The 19445-nt window shown below is 32.2% G+C and overlaps 1 protein-coding gene across 4 annotated transcripts in view; it reads left to right on the forward strand.

The window, feature by feature from the left end:
- SPAG16 (sperm associated antigen 16) overlaps positions 1-19445 on the forward strand; it is a 997079-nt gene that overhangs the window by 847453 nt on the left and 130181 nt on the right. The window lies entirely within an intron of this gene.

The following is a 19445-nucleotide window of genomic DNA, read 5'->3' on the forward strand; positions in this document are numbered from 1 at the left end:
TTGTTTTTTTGTATTTGTGTACTCCACCTTGGGTGTATAAATATTTACAATTGTTGTGTCTTCATGTTGAATTGTCCACTTTATTATTATATAGTGTCCTCCTTTGTCTCTTGTTACAGTCTTTGTTGAAGTCTATATTCTCTGGTATAAGTATTGCTACTCTAGCTTTCTTTTGATATCCATTTGCATGATAAATGTGCCTCTGTCCCCTCACTTGTAATCTGCAGGTGTCTTTAGGTCTGAAATGAGACTCTTGTAGGCAGCATATGGATGGGTCTTATTTTTATCTATTCTGTCACCCTATGTATTTTTTTTGGAGCATTTAGTCTATAAACATTCAAAATTATCACTGATAGGTATGTATTTACTGCCATTTTATTACTTACTTTGTAGTTGTTTCTGAAGATTTTCTCTGATCCTTTGTCTTTCTCCTTTTTATGGTTTGCTGATTTTCCTTAGTGATATATTTGGATTTCTTTCTCTTTGTTATTTGAATATTTATTAATGGTTTTTGATTTGTGGTTACCATTACGTTTGTGTATAACATCTTCTGCATATAGCAGTCTATATTAAGTTGATAGTTGTTTAAGTTTGAACTCTTTCTTTACTCTTCCTACATTTTAGGTATATGGTGTCATATTTTACATCCTTTTATTTTGTGAGTTCCTTGACTGATTTTTTACAGAAATATTCATTCTTACTGCTTTTGTATTTCTATCTTCATACTGACATTTTTGGCCCTTCCTTTCCACTCAGAGTCCCCTTTTATATTTCTTGCAGTGCTAGTTTAGTGTTTATGAACTCTTTTATTTTAGTCTGGGAAATTTTTGGTCTCTTTTCTATTCTTAATGATAGCCTTGATGGATAGAATATTATTGGCTGCAGGATTTTTCACATTTATCACTTTGAATAAACCATGCCACTCTTTTCTGCCTTGGAAAGTTTCTGCTGAAAAATCTGCTTATATCCTTATGTGGTTTCCTTTGTATGTAACTGTCTCCTTTTATCCTGCTGCTCTTAATATTTTATTTTTTTATTGCTATATTTTGCCTTTTTCATTGCAATATGTCTTGGTGTGAATCTGCATTTGTTGTTATTGTTTAGGGCTGTCTGTGCCTTCTGGTCTTGATTCCATTTCTTTCCCCAGATTAAAAACTTTTCAGCTATTTCAAATAATAATCTTAAATGAGTTGGTTTGATGTGTTCAATGTTATCATTTTTCTTTTGCATGACTGATTTTAAAAGATTTCTATTATGCAGGAAAAGTTTTATTATGCATAGGTCGTAAAAATATTCTCAGAGGAATATATTTACCATTTTAGGCAAAGTCTACTGAAAAATAAAATTCCTTGTAATTTTTGGAACCACTAACATTTCCCAAAAGCAGTGTGAAATCATGGTACAAAGAGCACTGTATTTGCAATAGAAAATTTGAGTTTATTGCAGGTTTTGACACTTGTTGATCTGAGACATAATAACCTAATAATCACTTAACCTTTTGCATCTATAAAATGGGATGGAGGTGCATTTTAATACACATAGCAGGGAAATACATTCTACAATTAAAAATACTAATTATTATTATTGTTTTAACTTTAGATAGTATTTTATTAAATCAAAGTTACTAGCTTGAAATAAATCATCAGTGTATCATTATCATATAATCAGTGAATTTCTGGCATTTTTTCTCTCCCACACACCCACTTCTATCTTTTGGAAATGTAATTAGCCCTTTCCTGTGAGGAAAACATTTTGTGGCTTAGAGAGGTTTGACCTTTTATTCTCTTGCCAATAGTAAAACTTCAGTTGGAGTGCCTGTCACACTGGCCCTAGTGTTTTCTAAAATAGAGAAACACTTTAAGATTTTAATCTTGAACATTAATCTATCTACAATATTCATTCCATAATTAATATTTCACTATACTTCATTTATCCATCTATCTTCCCCATCCTTGCATCAATGAATCTTATATTTTAATGCATTTAAGTTATAGATACCATCACAGTTACTCACAATATTTCACCATATATGTTATTTGAATAGATTTCAATATTTGTTTTGCACAATTCTTAAGTGTACCATTGGTGACTGCCAGTATATACATAAAACAATGCAACCCAAACCTCTTCTATATGATATGAAATGTTATTATCTCAGAAAATTGTTCTCTCATGCCCCTTCCCATTCAATATCCACTTACATCTCTCAGCAGTAATTACTGCCCAGGTATTTTTCAGCCACAGGGTAATTTTTGTCTGATAAGCTGAAGTTTTTACTTTTGATGAAGTCTAAACTATTATTTCTCTTCTTTTATGATTAGGGCCTTCTATGACCTATCCTAAAAACCTCTGCTTATTCTAATCTCCAAAGGTATTCTCCTTTGCTTTCTTCTCAAATCTTTATAGTTCTAATCTATAAATCTAGGATTCATCTAAAATTATTTTTTTCAGTATAATGTGAATTTGGGTAAATATATATATATATATATATATATATATATATATACATATATATGTGTATATATATACACATATATATATATATACACACACACATATAAATATATATATGTATATACATACATATATATGTGTATATATATACACATATATATATATACACACACACATATAAATATATATATGTATATACATACATATATATAAATATATATATATATACATACATATATATATACATATATATGTATGTATATATATACATATATATATTGCTGTTTGTTATCTAGTTATTCCAGTACCACATGGCAAAAAAGACTTTTCCCATTGGTGTTCTTTGGTGCTTTTATACAAAATGAAATAGATATGGGGTTCCTGGGTGGCTCACTTGGTTAAGCAGCCAACTTCAGCTCAGGTCATGATCTCACGGTTTGTGAGTTCAAGCCCCACATTGGTCTCTGTGCTGGGGACTCAGAGCCTGGAGCCTGCTTCAGATTCTGTCTCCCTCTCTCTCTCTGCCCCTGCCCTTCTCACTCTCTCTCTCAAAAATAATAAACATTTAAAAATTGAAATAGCGGGGCGCCTGGGTGGCACAGTCGGTTAAGCGTCCGACTTCAGCCAGGTCGTGCACGATCTCGCGGTCCGTGAGTTTGAGCCCCGCGTCGGGCTCTGGGCTGATGGCTCAGAGCCTGGAGCCTGTTTCCGATTCTGTGTCTCCCTCTCTCTCTGCCCCTTCCCCGTTCATGCTCTGTCTCTCTCTGTCCCAAAAATAAATAAACGTTGAAAAAAAAAAAAGACGAAGACATATTTTCATTTAAAAAAAAAAAATTGAAATAGCTGTGAAAGTGTGGGCCTATTCCTTATCTCTCTATTTTGTTATGTTGAACTCTTTGTTCATTCTTATGCCAAAAGCATACTGTGTCTTCATTAACCTAGTTTTAGTCAGCCTTGAAGTCAGGTAGGATAAGTACCCCAAAGTTCTTTTCAAAAATTTTTAAACTATTCCAATTTCTTTATATTTCCTTAGAAATTTTAGAATCATCTTGTCTATTTCTACCAAAAAAAAAAGTTTGAGGTAACTGATTGTTATTGTGTTTAATTTATATATTAATTTAGGAATAATTTACATCTTAAGTATACTGTATCTTACAATCCATGAACACAGTATCTCACAATTTATTTATTGTTTAATTTCTGTTTGTAGTTTTCAGTATAGAAGTCGAAACTTATTGTTTTAAGTGTATTCTTAAGAATATTATATACTTTCATGCTTTGATAAACAGAATTGTTTTCTTTTTTTTTTTAAAGTGTTTATTTGTTTTGAGAGAGAGTGGGGTAGGAGCAGAGAGAGAGGGAGAGAGAGAATCCCAAGCAGGCTCCATGCTGTCGGCATAGACTCTGGTGAGGGTCTCGAATTCATGAGCTGTGAGATCATGACCTGAACTGAAAGTAAGAGTCAGATACCCTACACACTGCACCACCCAAGCTCCCCAAACAGAATTGTTTTCTTAATTTCATTTTCCAACCATTTACTGCTACAATAGAAAAATACAATTGGCTTTTGTACATTTAGCTTATATCCTGTGACATTGTTAATTTCACTCATTAGATGTAATCATTATTTTGTAGAGTTCTTAGGATATTTGACATAACACTCATGGCATCTAGAAATAGAATTTTCTTCTTTCTTTACAATCTTTATTCCTTTTATTTATTTTTCTTGTTTTATTATACTTAGCAAGACCTCCAGTAAAATGTTAAATAGAAATTATGTGAATAGGAATTATTTGTTCCCAGTATTAGGTTAAAATATTGAATATTTCACCATGAAATATAATGTTAGTTGTAGTTTTTGTATAGATGCTCTAGTCTGCATCATGAATAGATGTTAAATTTTATCAAATTCTTTTCTATATTTACTGAAATGATCATATGATTTTTCTCATTTAGTCGCTTAATACAGTGAGTGATAATAATTGATTTTTAAACGTTAAATCAATTCTGAATTTGTATATAACAAGCAACAAAAATAACATGATTGTGATGCATCATTCTTTTTATATATTGCAGGATAATATTAATAGTATTTTCAAAGGATATGAGACACAGTTATCTGTAATTTTATGTTCTATAAATTTTATTTATTTGTTTGTTTCTGTATTTATTTTTGAGAGAGAGAGAGAGAGAGAGAGAGAGTGCATGAGTGGGGTAGGGGTATGGGGAGAGAGAGAGAGAATCTTAAACAGGCTTCACACAATGTAGAGCCTGATGCAGGGCTCGATCTCACAATCCACAACGTGACATTATGACCTGAGCCAAATTAAGAGTCAGACACTTAACCAAGTCACCCAGGTGCCCTGTTTATAATTTTGTACTGTGGTTATATTGTCTTTATGAAACCAGCAGGGGACTATTTTCTGCTCCTCTGATGAAAAAGTTTGTATAGGATTATTTCTTCCTTAAATGTTTAATGAAATTCACCACTGAAACCATATAGTCACATAGCTTTCTTTGTGGGAGTATTTTTTTTATAATAAATGTATATATATAATAGATGTAATACTACTCATATATTATACTTAATTTTGTGTCAGTTTTTGTAAATTTTGTCGTTAAAGGCATTTGTCTGCTATATCTATGTTGTAGAATTTGTTGACATATTTTGGGTCTTCTAATGTTGTACCACATGGTCCCAAGACACTGCTCATTATTTTTAATATTTTTAGTTATTTGTTATTCAGATTAGACTACTTATATAATCTATTTTCCATCCAATTCCTTCCTTCAGTCTGTTCTTACTTCAGTCATCTCCATTCTGCTACTAATTCTATCTAGTGAATTTTATGTTTCAGATTGTATTTTTTATTACACAATTTCCATCTGTTTTTTTATATAGTTTCCACTTTTCTAATGAGATTGGACATTTTTATTGTATGTTGGCATATTTTCCTTTATGTCTTTGATCACAATTATTGTAGGTATTTTAGACTCCTTTGCTAGTTCCAACATCTAGGTCATCTTGGGGTTGTAGTCTGTTGATTTTTTTTTTCTCTTAAGAATGAGTCACATGTTGTTTTTTTTTTTTTTCTTTGTATGTTGAATTGTTTTGGATTGTATCTTAGGTTTGCTTAATATATGTCGTAGATAGTCTAAATTCTGTTATTTTTTTCTCAACTGTGTTGATTCCTTTTGTATTAGAAGGCATTTTATTTGGATGAATTCAAACTACAAGGTCTATCTCCCCTGAAATTGGCCAGCAATTCAAATGTCACTTCAGTTGTTTTAAGTATAGCTGAGCTACTTGGAGTCTGCCTTCTGCATGCTTTATTCAGGGGTCTGCCAGATATTGGTGTGGAACTTTTATATACATGTGCGAATTCTTCCAAATTCTGACTTTCTTCTCAGTTTGCACACACACACACACGCCCACACCCACCCACCCACACACACACACACACACACACACACACACAAAAACACCTTTCAGTAGATATAATTTTACTTAAATTCCATTATTTATTTTTTATAAGGCTGCATGTTTTAATGTTTTATCCATTCCAATTTTGTAGACTGGGACCCCCCCCCCCTTTTGCTAAATTAAGAAAAATACATAACAAATCTTGAGCCACGTCCTTCTTCCCAGTGCTCACTTTTCTTAACTGTTTATCTTCCTTTTGGATTTTTTGTTGTTGTTTCACTTTTCAGTACTTTCAAATAATTGTGTGTGTCGTGTGTGTGTGTGTGTGTGTGTGTGTGTGCACGTGCGCGCGCGCGCGCGTGTGTTTAGTCTAAATTTGGTTGTTTTGATAGGGGAGATCCCAGAATGTATATTTGGATGTATTTTCTAAGAGCACTTCTGGGTTGTCCAGATGAGTTATCTACATAGAGAGCCAGAGAGTGTGTCTTAAGCAGTTCTCATTTTGACCAAACCTTTCTATGTCAGGAACAATAAGATGATTTTAAAATCCCTTTGTTGAAGGATTATGCCATTTTACCTAGATTATGTAATGTTTAATGTTTTAACACAAAGAAATAAAGTAAATTTATTTTAGCAGAGGATTAAACTATTCTGTTGTGATTCAGTAACTAAATGAATAAATACTTATGATAAAGATTTTGTTCTGATTTGGGGCCATGTTATCTTTTTACAAGAAGCAGATAAAATCTCAGTCCATAACCCCAGGGGTAGAGGAATGTAATTTTGAAAAATTTTCTAAAATCTACTTAGTTTCCATTATAAGCCCCTGCCACCAGGTAGGGAAGTTAATTTTAGTCACTCAGCATCTTCGCCATCCTTTTCCCAGAGGTTATTTTCACATTTTAGGGGGCTTATGGGTACCAAAGGAGAGAGAAAATTATTTAGTCCTTGGACTAATGGGAGAATTAAGGTCTATCTTCAAGGGAGTGAGATTGTAAGGTGGATAGGAACTGGAAGTGGAAAGGTAGAGAGTATCAGTTAATAATTTGGAATGCGTCTTACCACACACATTTGGTACCTAATACTTATCATTTTGCTATTCAAACAAAAGTAATAATCCAAATACTTCACAGAACTTCTTTTTCATTTATATGTTTATTAAATCACATTTTTCTTTTTTCTAACAATTTGAAGATAAAATCAGAGTATAAATATATTTGTACATGTACACTCCAGAGTTTAGCAGATTATATTCTAGTTACTTCATTTATAAGTCATGCCAAATAACTTGTTTTATGAGAGACCTGTATGCATTTTTGATGTAAAAATCAACAACAACAACAACAACAAAATGTTAGCAACATAGATGATCTGTCTAATCCAAGACATAATGCTGAATTATGAGACAAACATCTCTATAAGTAGATTTTTTTTGTTTTCTTCATGTTATTTTCAGTTATTTTCCTTATTTCCAACAACTTTTTATTTTTAACTGGATTTTATTTATTCCAGTATCCTATGTACTTTATGCAAGAAAGACTTCTCCAAACTATCCTTACCATGAGAGAATATAATGTGCTAAGAATCTAAATGGGAAATTTTAGAAATGAGGATAGGTAAATCAAAACTTTTGGAGTCAATTTCTTGAATGAATTTTTATGTTTAAAATGTGCCATATTTGGAATTTTTTTGAATTACCTAGATTTTATAATATAATTGATTTCACCTTAATGTGTACTTAATTTTTTTTAAGTTTCAAGTACTTTGAGAAAGGTAGTCTTTTAGTATTATTTTAATAATATGATATTCTTGTTTCATTGACCAAGAAAGGATAGCTGCTACAGAACAAAATGAATCTCTTATGGTCCCTGTGCTATATATATAAACTGGTCATCAAAATTTTTCTTAGGATAGTAAAATTTGGGGGTGCCTGGGGGGCTCAGCTGGTTGACCGTCCAACTTCAGCTCAGGTCATGATCTCACTGTCTGTGAGTTCAAGCCCTGTGTCGGGTCTTTGCTGACAGCTCAGGGCCTGGAGCCTGCTTTGGATTCTGTGTCTCCCTGTCTCTCTGCCCCTCCCCTGCTCATGCTTTGTCTCTCTCTCTCTCTCTCTCTCTCTCTCTAAAATAAATAAACATTAAAAAAAATTTTTTTTAAAGGATAGTAAAATTTTGAAAGAACCTTGTGAAATTAACCAAATTTTAACAATATATTATGTTGAACTGGCTTTGTTTCTTCTCTTTTCTTTCAGTCTCCTTATTTACTCTTAGCCTCCTCTCTAAAATGGGTGCAAGTTTAACTATTTGATCCTAAGATTTTCTCTGATTCCAAAAGTACTTGTTTATAATAAATAATTAAATAATAACAAACAGTGTTAAGTACAGTTAATAAGTATCAAATAACATAATGTAATGTTCACTGTGTAAATCTTTCTTTATAGTAATCATTTCTGACCTGCTATTGTGAATCAACAGAGTTTTGATGTTAAATTGTGCTTGTTGATCGAATAGTTCACTGAGGGCACAGGTGCAATGGCCCAACACATGCATAAATTTCACATTTGCATTTAAGCTCCCTGACTCAGCATAATCTCCCTATCTGACCTCTCTAGTGAATTCTTAATTACTTATCATTTGTCATTACCTTCTTTATATTGTTTGCATGGTTTGCAATAAATTCTGCATATCATGATATATGTGTGAATGTGTGACTATGTAGAAATGAAATCATTTATGTTCCAAGCACTTGATAGAAGCATATGTTTTTATATCAGCCTTGCAATTTCAGAGTACTTTTGCATACATGGGAGATCCTGCTTTATTTTATTGCATTGCTTTGCAAAATAACCTTGGCTGTTATACTTCAAGGTCTCAGGTGTTGAGTCATTAGCAGCTATGAAATAGATCAGAATTGCATTACAGCTGCACAGCTACAAACTAAGGGTAATCCAAGATCTTTCAGGCTTAGCATCAGCATATGGACAACTCCTCAGTACTTGCCTGGAAAGAGAGTTAATTTGGGAATTTTGAACTAAATTCCCTCAGGATGACTTCTCCAAATGATTTTTAACTTCTGTAATGCAAACAAAAAAGCATGTGAAAATAAGCAGTGTTCAGTTAAAACAGAGAACAACAACACAGACATTTGTGCCAACATCTTGCAAAATTGGTCATTTTATAAAGAATTGTATTTTAACATATTTGATTACTACTTGCATTCACTTGGGGAATATTTACTTCACTGACATCCTGGGTACAATGAAGGTAATAATATTCATAGACCTGAACAATTTATCAGCATTTTTAAGTCTTTACTTAAAAATTAAGTGTAAAGTGGCTTTTATCAGAATTAGAAACAAGAAACTGAGTTGCAAAATATTTAAATTACAGAAGTGTACATGACTGAACTTTTGAAATCACCCCCTAACTTTTCTTTTTGCTTAAGTCTTCTCCCTAACTATCCTCCCACTATATCCCTGAAATCCATGCTCTTAGTAACCAAATGTATTTGGGGGGAAATCAGATCAAGTATTCCATATAAAATCCCAGAATAATTTCTCTTGTATCTGGAATGTATTAAAAATGTCTCCGTGGCCTCTGAGAACTTTCATGAGAGTTTCTACCTCATGGATGTCATCTCAATCCACTCCTTCCTCTACATTTCAGTCACACTGATTTGCACATATCAAATGTATTTCTGCTGTGGTTGCTAATCACTTTGCCTAGAATGCCCTGTCCCTGCCCGTGGATCTTCCAATGATTTTTTCAGAGCAGTGATAGGTTTACAAAAAAAATGGGAAGAAAGCACAGAGAGTTTGCATATATTCCCTCTTCCTCCACTCTTCCACCATACCTCCTTTAGTTTCCTCTATTATTAACATCTTGCTTTAGTATGGTATGTTTGTTATAACTGATAAACGGATATTGGTGCATTATTAACTGAAGTCCATAGTTTGCATTAGAGTCCACTCCTTCTGTTGTATGATTTTATGGTTTTTTTTTTACTTATACATAATGTCATGTATCTGTCTTAACAGTATACTATAAAATAGATTCATTGCTCTAAAATTGCCCCGTGTTTCACCTATTCATCCTTTCCTGCCTCCTCTCAAGCCTTTGACAACCACTGATCTTTTTACCATCTCCATAGTTGTGGTTTTAGAGCATCATATAGTTGGAATTGTATAGTATGTGGGCTGTGGAGACCAGCTTCTTTCACTTAGTAGTATGCATTTAAGGTTCTTCCATATCTTTTCATGGCTTAACAGCTCATTTCTTTTTATTCCTGAATAACATTTCCTTCTCTGGATGTACCACAGTTTGTTTCTCCATTCACCTATTAAAGGATATCTTAGCTGCTTCTGTGTTTTGGCAATTATAAATAAAGCTGCTATAAACATCCATATGCAAGATATTGTGTAGACATAAGTTTTCAAATCCTTTGGGTACATACCAAGGAACACAATTGCTAGATCATATGGTAAGAGTATGTTTAGTTTTATAAAGAACTGCTAAAATGTCTTCTAAAGTATCTACTGTTTGGCATTCCCATCAGCATAGAATGAGAGTTTCTGGTTCACCCACATCTCCACCAGCATTAGCTGTTATCAACATTGTGAATTTTAACCAGTCCAATAGGTGCATGATAGTATCTCATTGTTTTGTTTGTAACTTCCTGGTGGCATCGATATTGAGCACCTTTTCATATGCTTTTTGTCATCTATATATCTTCCTTGGTGGGTCTCTGCAGATCTTTTTCCCATTTCTTAAATTAGGTTCTGTGTGTTCTTACTGTTGATTTTTCAGTTCTTTGTAATGTTTGGATACAAGTCCTTTCTGTAATAGTTTTGCAAGTATTTTCTCTCAGACTGTGATTTATTTTTTTATTCCCTTAAAACTCCATTCACAGAGCAGAGGTTTTTTTTTTTTTTCATTTTAATGAAATTCAACCTATCAATTTTTTTCTTACATGGATAGTCTTTTTGGTGTTGTATCTAAAACTCATCACCAAACTCAAAGTCACCTAGGTTTGCTCCTGTGTTATATTCTAGAGTTTCCATTTTTTAACTTTACATTTAAGTTTATGATCTATTTTGAGTTAATTTTTGTGGATATTCTAATGGATTTTTACAACTCCTTCTCCTCATTTGTATTCTCCTTTTAATGTCACTCCCTCAAAGAGGCCTTTTCTGATCACATTAGTTAAAGCAGTCTTTCATAACCAGTTACTGACTAACCTGCTATTTGCCTTTTTCCCTAGCATTATCATTATCTAAAATCATAATTGTCCTTTATTAATTTGCATGTTTACTTTCTCTTTGTGTATAATGTAAGTTCCAAGACTCAGTCCATCTTGTTGAGTACTCTATCCTTAGTAACTAACACAATGTTTGGTACATATTAAGGGTTTGCAAATATTTGGTAAATGAACAGGAAATAACTAAACTCACAAGCACCTCATAAAAATGTTGAAGACCTTGACTGAGTGCCTTTATAATTACAAGGATAGAAAATTTATGGAAATGAAAAAAGAAAGTCCAGAAAAGGAATCAAGATTAGAATAAAAGTATAGCTATTTTGTTTACTCTACCTGTAACATATATTAAGCCCAGCTGAATCTAGAATATGGTCCACAAGAAGAATATGACTCTTAGGGAAAGTAAATGATTTGCATGCAAGTGTTTAGAGTTCCTGGTCAAGTTGCAATAGACTATTTTTGGAAAAGATCTATTCAGTCATTTTGAACTGTCAATAGAAGACTCAGATAGATTACTTCTCCTTTCCACAAAATGCATATCAGCTCCTACTAGTTTTAGTTGAAGTTCTATTAAGCAAATAATGGAAAAAAATGTATTTGTAATATGAGTTCAATTAAATGATAAATTATCTAGTTTTCTCTTATATAGAAAAATAATCATGTGACCCAATCTTTTTATAGCTTCTACTGAATCTTAGAAAAAACCAAAACCAAAGAGACTTCAAATCATATCCTTAGCTGCTGATGGGCCATTATGTAAGGATTTCTTGAGTTTTGAAAGCATATGTAGTCATATTTACCTGCAATAGACTAAGATGAGTGCTGGTTTAAACTAGAGTCATTATCATAAAAGTACTAATGTATCTGTTGGGATTGATTAGTCATCTATCATTTGAATCTTTCTCATCATTTTTTATAGTGCATGACCCATAAAAAAGAAAAATCCAAATTATTTTGGTCTTTTCTACTGAGTGATTATTAGTCACTCAGCATATGTTTATGAAAGACGTAAGGGAGAAATATTTATCTTTTTATAATTTAATCAAGCACATTATATTAAACAATAGTTTTTGGGCAAACTGCTATATAACAAAAATGACTCTAAGCACTGTGGTGGTTACCAAGAAACATATAACAATAGTTCTGCATTCAAGAAGCTTACTGTCTTTTTGGAGAAATAAGATTCAGTTACTTAAATATTAAAAGGAAATACCAAAAGTGATTTAAAAAAATACTTGCCAATTTATTTAGCACTTTAAATGGACTAATAGCCTTCATATTTATTATTTTATTCTCATAGTAATTTTTGAAGATATCATTACAGTGATTTTTTTTAACTGGGCAAAATAAGATACAAAGAGAATAAATGACATCTGCCCAAAGTCCTTAAGTTGTAGAGCCAGGACTGAATTCAAAGCCAGATTGTAATCTTTATGAAGGCAGAAATTATATCTATCTATCTATCATCTATCTATCTATCTATCTATCTATCATCTATCTATCTTTCTATCTATCTATCATCTATACTAAGCAGTGTGTACATCAGAACCTGGCACAGTGTGGTTGCTAAATAAATATTTTCTGACTAAATATAGAACTTAAGTTTTATACACTAACATTCTGTCCAATTAATTCTGCAACTCCTGGATGTATTATGGACTCTATTGTATTTTAGTTTTATCTATTTTAGTATTAGTGGTTTGCCTGTAATGAGTGTTCAGTAATGTTAAATAATAGGCAAAATATTCTACATTCAAGCCATGCATCAGAATAAAAGAGAGAAAAGAGTTTACTAACTGTTTTCAAGGACACTTAATCAACGAAAATATATATACTTGGGTACAATATTACAGTGTGGATAGGAGATGGAAAGAAGGGGAAGAGCAATTATAGTGGAAAATGATATAGGAACAATCATATAATTCCAAGGCTTAATGTCTTATCTTCCTGAGCCTGGAAAGAAGGAAGTCTCCTTGGTACTGAAAATAGATAAGTGGCATTTGTATTTATTCTAAAAGTAAACAATGGAGAGATTATGGCTTAATATGAGGAAAGGCAGCAAGAGTTTGAAGAATGTATGTTTGTGTATATTCTTCGTTATGTATTATGTGCCATTAGATACACCATTAGCTTCTGGGTTTCTGCACTGATACATGCCATGAGTGCAAGAACAGTATAGAATTTCTTTTCCTATTCTATTCAGCAGTAATTTTATTTTTAAAGCAAGAGAGTGCTACATGTAAATGTTACCAATTTCTTTGAAATTTGTGATCCAACACATTAACTCTACTTATTACTTTCGTGCCTACAATTTGGTAACTTGTCATTAAAATGATAGAACCAATCCTAAATGTTGCATTTAATAATTATTTGCCAGATTTTTAATTTATAGAAAGAAATATGGTGCTGTTACAAATACAACCACTGGGAATTGCCTTTTTAATAAGATATCTTTTGGAAACAATTTGGAAATTTTAAAAATCCACTTTATATTTTGAATTGTAATGATGGACATTTATGTTCCTAGGGTATCCATGCAATACATACAGTAAAATAAACTTGTTTCAGTTTAAACAAATATGGATATCCTAACTAGTTAGCATATCATAATAAAAAGAACTGGATAATATGGTCTTCCTGAAGAGAAATGACATTTAAAAATTTTTTAACTTGCTTTATTTTTTATTTTTTTTAATTTACATCCAAATTAGTTAGCATATAGTGCAACGATGATTTCGGGAGTAGATTCCTTAGTGCCCTTTACATTTAGCCCATCCCCCCTCCCACAACCCCTCCAGCAACCCTCAGTTTGTTCTCCATATTTGAGTCTCTTCTGTTTTGTCCCCCTCCCTGTTTTTATATTATTTTTGCTTCCCTTCCCTTATGTTCATCTGTTTTGTCTCTTAAAGTCCTCATAGGAGTGAAGTCATATGATTTTTTTATAAAGCATTATTACATTAATAATATTTTTAGAGAAAAAACTAAATTACGCAGTTTGATCCCATCCTCTAAACACACTAATTAATTTTTTTTGTTTTAGACTATTTCTTTTACTCTTTAGACACGTGCCTGTTCCTTGTATGATTATACTGGCTGGAATTAATGATAATCACCTGTGTGTACACTAATGTGTGTGTTTTGCTTAAATAAATCACATTACTATTTAGTTAGTTAAATGTCTATATTTTCTGTAGAATGCGTTTGTATTTAATGCAGGAAATTTAGTATACATTTGACTTTAAAAACTATTTCAATCCACTCTACACCAAACTACAAACTGTAGTGGCATAAGAATTATCGCATGCATTTTATTACCTTAATCTATTTATTGGAGGGGGTAGGGTAGTAAAATACAGGTCATGTAGCTGTTAGAGGACTTTTTTTTTAGGTACCTAAAAAGAAACTTTTCACTCAAGAGAAAATAATTGCAACAAAGGGAAAGTCTGTTAGAAAAGTCTACCTCAAGCACTTAAGCTGAAACCAAAAGTCCAAATATTGACCTCTGAATCATGAGGGGATCTCTTATCCTCTATTTGCTTTAAAATTAACATTTGGTAAAGAAGCTTATCCTGAAGTGTTTGTTTAAGGGTCGATGTCACTCCTGATCAAGATCCTATAATGAATTAGTACAAGAGATAGAATTTGGAAAAGAGAAAAGAAAATGTCTTTTGATTTTCAGGTCCACTATTATCAAATATTTAGTTTCTTTTTTACCCCGTATTGGTCTCTAAATCCCTATGAGAACTGTCATATTCATTTCAGTATCCCTCAGAGCACCAGGTACAATATCTTGCATGCAAAAATGTACTGAATTGAATAACCTTCCAATGGAGTCTACTGATCTGTATAAATATTCAATTGGCAGATTAGACTTGAAATGATAGTGTTATTGAACGTTGGCTGCCTCTTACAACTGCTCAGTTAATCCATTTGCATAGTCTTTGTTCAAGTGTTTTACAGTTTAGAACTTCATATTGGACCGTAATCCTAACATATTTTAAAAGTAAAAATGAAGCCTTTTTGGGGTATTTTTGATTTTCATAACAAGTGTGATATTAAACCTATTTGTTGATAAAATGGAAGAAGTATCTTGGGATATGAATTTTTTCCTGGATGCCAGTTTGTCATTCTCTGCTTACAACATATTATATTTTTTTATAAAACCAAATGTCTCAAAATGGTACACATGAGCTTCTGTGTCATAGCTCCTGGCTACATGTTTATCTTTACCTCCAAGCAACCAACCTCTTTCAGCTTATTGTTCTTCAATAATACTAGTTGTCTTTCTGTTCCTAGAAGATCTCAATTCTATGACATCTTAAGACTTTTCTTTTGCCTTCAGCAATGAAAGCCTGGAATGTTTATCCTTTGATTAGTCCTTATCAACTCCATAGTCCTACAGGTCTTAGATCAAATATCCTACTATCCAAGAGATATTTTCTGACCACTTTATCTAAAGTAGCTCCCCACCAAAATTTTTACTGTTATAGTACCTTTTTATTTCTGTCATAGGACTTATCACAATGATGATCATAGTCATTGGCTATTTTCTGTAACAAGTGTGAATTCCATGAGTACAGGAACCTTTTTCAAACTTTTTACCCTGATATAACTTTTTATCTGCTATATCAATGGTACAGAACACAGTACCTTATAGACAGTAAGACTGTAAATAAATAAGCAAATATTTGCTGTAGAAGTATAGCATTTTAATAAAAGAAAAAACTTTATTTGAAAAGTGAAGCATAATTCTGCATTTTTGTTTGTTTAAAACCAATTACTAGTTAGTATTTCACATTGTGAGCCAGCCAAACTATTATTATTTGAACAATTGATACTCTGAGATATATGAAGTTAGGAAATTTTCCAAAGCTAATGATAGTGATGAAAAAGAGATCTGTGTATTTTGTTTTTATTCATGGAAAAAATAACTAAATTTGTTTTTATAATTTTTAATTGTAGATAGGTACCTTGTGATATGAAGTATTTCAAGTTATATATCTATATTGATTTTAATAATTAGTTTGAGCAAAAGTTCATAAATTTGGAAGTTTGTTGGAAAGTTGTTACTTTATAGAGTTGAAAGAAAATGATTACTTCAAACAATATATTGAAATCTTATTAAAATAAGTCCTAGGAGACTGAAAAAAATGAGAAATAACAGCAGGATTTTGTTTTATATGAATTTCATTGAGCTTAACAAGCCTAAAGGTTGAACTTTGAAGAGTTTTCACCATGTATGTGATTCTCAGAGTATCTATCCCACTTCAAAGAAACTCAGTGAGAATAATTTCATAGAAAATAAGGAAATTTGTGATCTTAATACACAATGCTATAATACTGACAGTATTTCATAGACATGCTGATTATTTTTTGCTTTTCTTTGAAAATTTTATATCATACTGTATCATTTCTGTCTGTGTATATTTTTAAATTATAACCCATGCTTGCCAATTTGCCTTTCTTAATGTGGACAGGGCATGTAACTGTCAGTCTTCTTTTGCTTAAGATAGAGAGATTGTGGGGAACCTGGATGGCTCAGTTCGTTAAGCATCTGCCTGGATTTCAGCTCAGATCATAAATTCACAGTTTTCTATTGGTGCAGAACCTGCTTGGGACTTTCTCTCCCTTCTCCCCCTCACTGCCAGCCACACACATGCTCCCTTTTTTTCTCTTTCTCTCAAAATAAATTTTAAAGAAAAGATAGATTGCATCAGTAAAATCAGCTACTGTGATACTGATACAGTTTTTCTAGATGTAATGAAAATATAAAATTATCTAAATAACTTACAGAACTTGGTATTCTCCTAAGAAGCACCATCTTTGGATGAAACTTATTCTTTGATAAATAAATTGAGGAACCAAAAAGAGGCAAAGATGAAAATTTTCAACTTTCAATTATTTTCTACGAAGTTCATACTTTATTTGAGGTTTTGCTAAAATTCATACATACAAATCCCATTTTTCAAATAAAATAATTTATTTTAATTTCTTTGAATGTTTCTGTTTTAACCTAGAATTTAAGTTTGAAACAGTGTCATTTCAAACTTTAGGAAACAAAATTTATCAACTAGTGAGAAAATGCTACATTTTGACCCAAGTGTGGAACCGTGATTATGAGAATTATTGTGAGCAATTCATTTAAACACTACTTTTTTCTGTATCATATTTTATGCACTTTTGCATAGTTCTTGTTTTGAGAGTTGTATTTGACTTACCTTTCCAACTAAGATAGAGAAACAGTGATTGAATTTATGCTCCTGCCTGAAATAATAACAATAACAACACCAACAACACACAGACAAAATGTATGGCACAAACATTTTCAAGACACTGGACATTGAGCAATGAAGTACAGTGATCCCAGAGAAATAATAAACAAAGTGATCCCTACATTTGCATTAACTTATTACCTTGTGCAAGTTTTTAGTTCACAACTCAAAGAAGAAGAGCCTAGATGGAACTTGGTGAATTCTGTAAGGTCAGGATATAGAAGTGAATTTAGGAATATCAAGGCTTTTGGAATTCATAGAATAGAGTTCTGAAGAGGAGATAGATAGATATACAGAGAACCCCAGAAATTTGCACAGGGTAAGCATTCATCAAAGAATTGGGAAAGCAGTTCATGTGAGGAAACAATATGAGGCAAAGGAGTCATCTGAGAAAATTTAAGTGTTGCCAATATGCACACAGAGTTAATAACACCTGTGTCTATCAGTCACACTGGAAAATCTCAAAATCCATGAAGCATTAAGTAGGGCATTTAGGAGGATTTGCTTCAATGGTAAGGAATAATTAGAACTAGACTAAATGCTGCCCTGATTCAGATTAATAAATATTAAAATCAAGAACCAAAAAGATTAAATTATTTCCAAGTAGTTTAATTACATCCCAGAACAAAGCTCAAGAATATTTACAAGAATATTTTAATGTCTAACACTTAAGAAGGTAATATTCACAATGTCTAGCTTTCTTATCAAAGATAACCAGACATAAAAAGAAGCACAAAAGCACACCTACTATTAGGAGGAAAAAAAATCAACTGAAACCAACATAGAACTGACACAGATATTAGAAGTAGCAGAGATTTAAAAACCTATTGTGAGGGGTGCCTGGGTGGCTCAGCTGGTTGAGCATATGACTTTGGCTCAAGTCATGATCTTATGGCTCATGAGTTCGAGCCCTGGATTGGGCTCTGTGCTGAGAGCTCAGAGCCTGGAGCCTTCTTCAGATTCTGTGTCTTCGTCTCTCTCTGCCCCTCCTGCAGCCCCTCCCCCTTTTTCAAAAGTATATAAACATTAATGAAATTAAAAACTTATTGTGCAACCATATGTTCAAAATGTTAGGCAGATACACAGAAGCTTCACGAGAGACCCAAATCAAAATGCTAGATATAAAAACTACAATTTCTAAGGTGAAAAATCAGCTGGATGGGATTAATGAAAATTTATATATGGCAAAAGAAAAGTATATTGAAACCAAAGACATAGCAATAGAATTGTCCCAAATGACACACAAACAGAAAAGAGAATTTGTTGACCAAGGCATCATTGAGATCTGAGACAACTTTCAAGTAGTATAATGTACATGTATTTGGAGTCCCTAAAAGAAATGTAGGGAAAGCAAAACATATTTGAAGAAATAATGTCCAAAAATTTTCAAAATATGATGACCAACAAATCAGTGTACTCCAAACACAAAACTACACCAGTGCATATCATATCAAAGTGTTCCTGATAGAGAGAACATTTTAAAGCAGAAAAAAAAACCCATATTATGTAAAGAGGAACACAATTAAGGATTATAGAAAGCTTATTGTCAGAAATGGTGTGAGGAGACACTGGAGAAACATCTTTAGAGTGTTAAAAAATATCCTCAAAATTGAAAGCAAAATAATGACTTTTTCCATTATACATAATGGAAATGATAGAAGATAGGATATATATATACATAAAAAGAAAGAAATAGCACCAGTAATGGCAACTATAAAGTAAATATGTAAGATTTTTTTCTTGGTATTCCATTTTAGGACCTAATGGACAAAGTAAAACAGTGTATCGTGGGATACAGAACATGCATATGAAGAAAATGTGTGACAATAATAATGTAAAGGCCAAGAGAATTGTAAGGTTTTTATACTATATGTGTAAGTGTTAAATCCTAAAGCATCCCCAAAACAACAAACAGTTTTAGAATAAGCCAGCAAAGGAAATAAAATATAAACATAACAGATATTTAATTAATTTAAAAGAAGGAAGAAAAAAATGACAAGGGGAATGAAAAGCAGATAGTAAGATAGAAAGCAAATAAG

The sequence above is a fragment of the Felis catus genome, chromosome C1, assembly GCF_018350175.1.
Source record: "Felis catus isolate Fca126 chromosome C1, F.catus_Fca126_mat1.0, whole genome shotgun sequence".
Classification (NCBI taxonomy): domain Eukaryota; kingdom Metazoa; phylum Chordata; class Mammalia; order Carnivora; family Felidae; genus Felis; species Felis catus.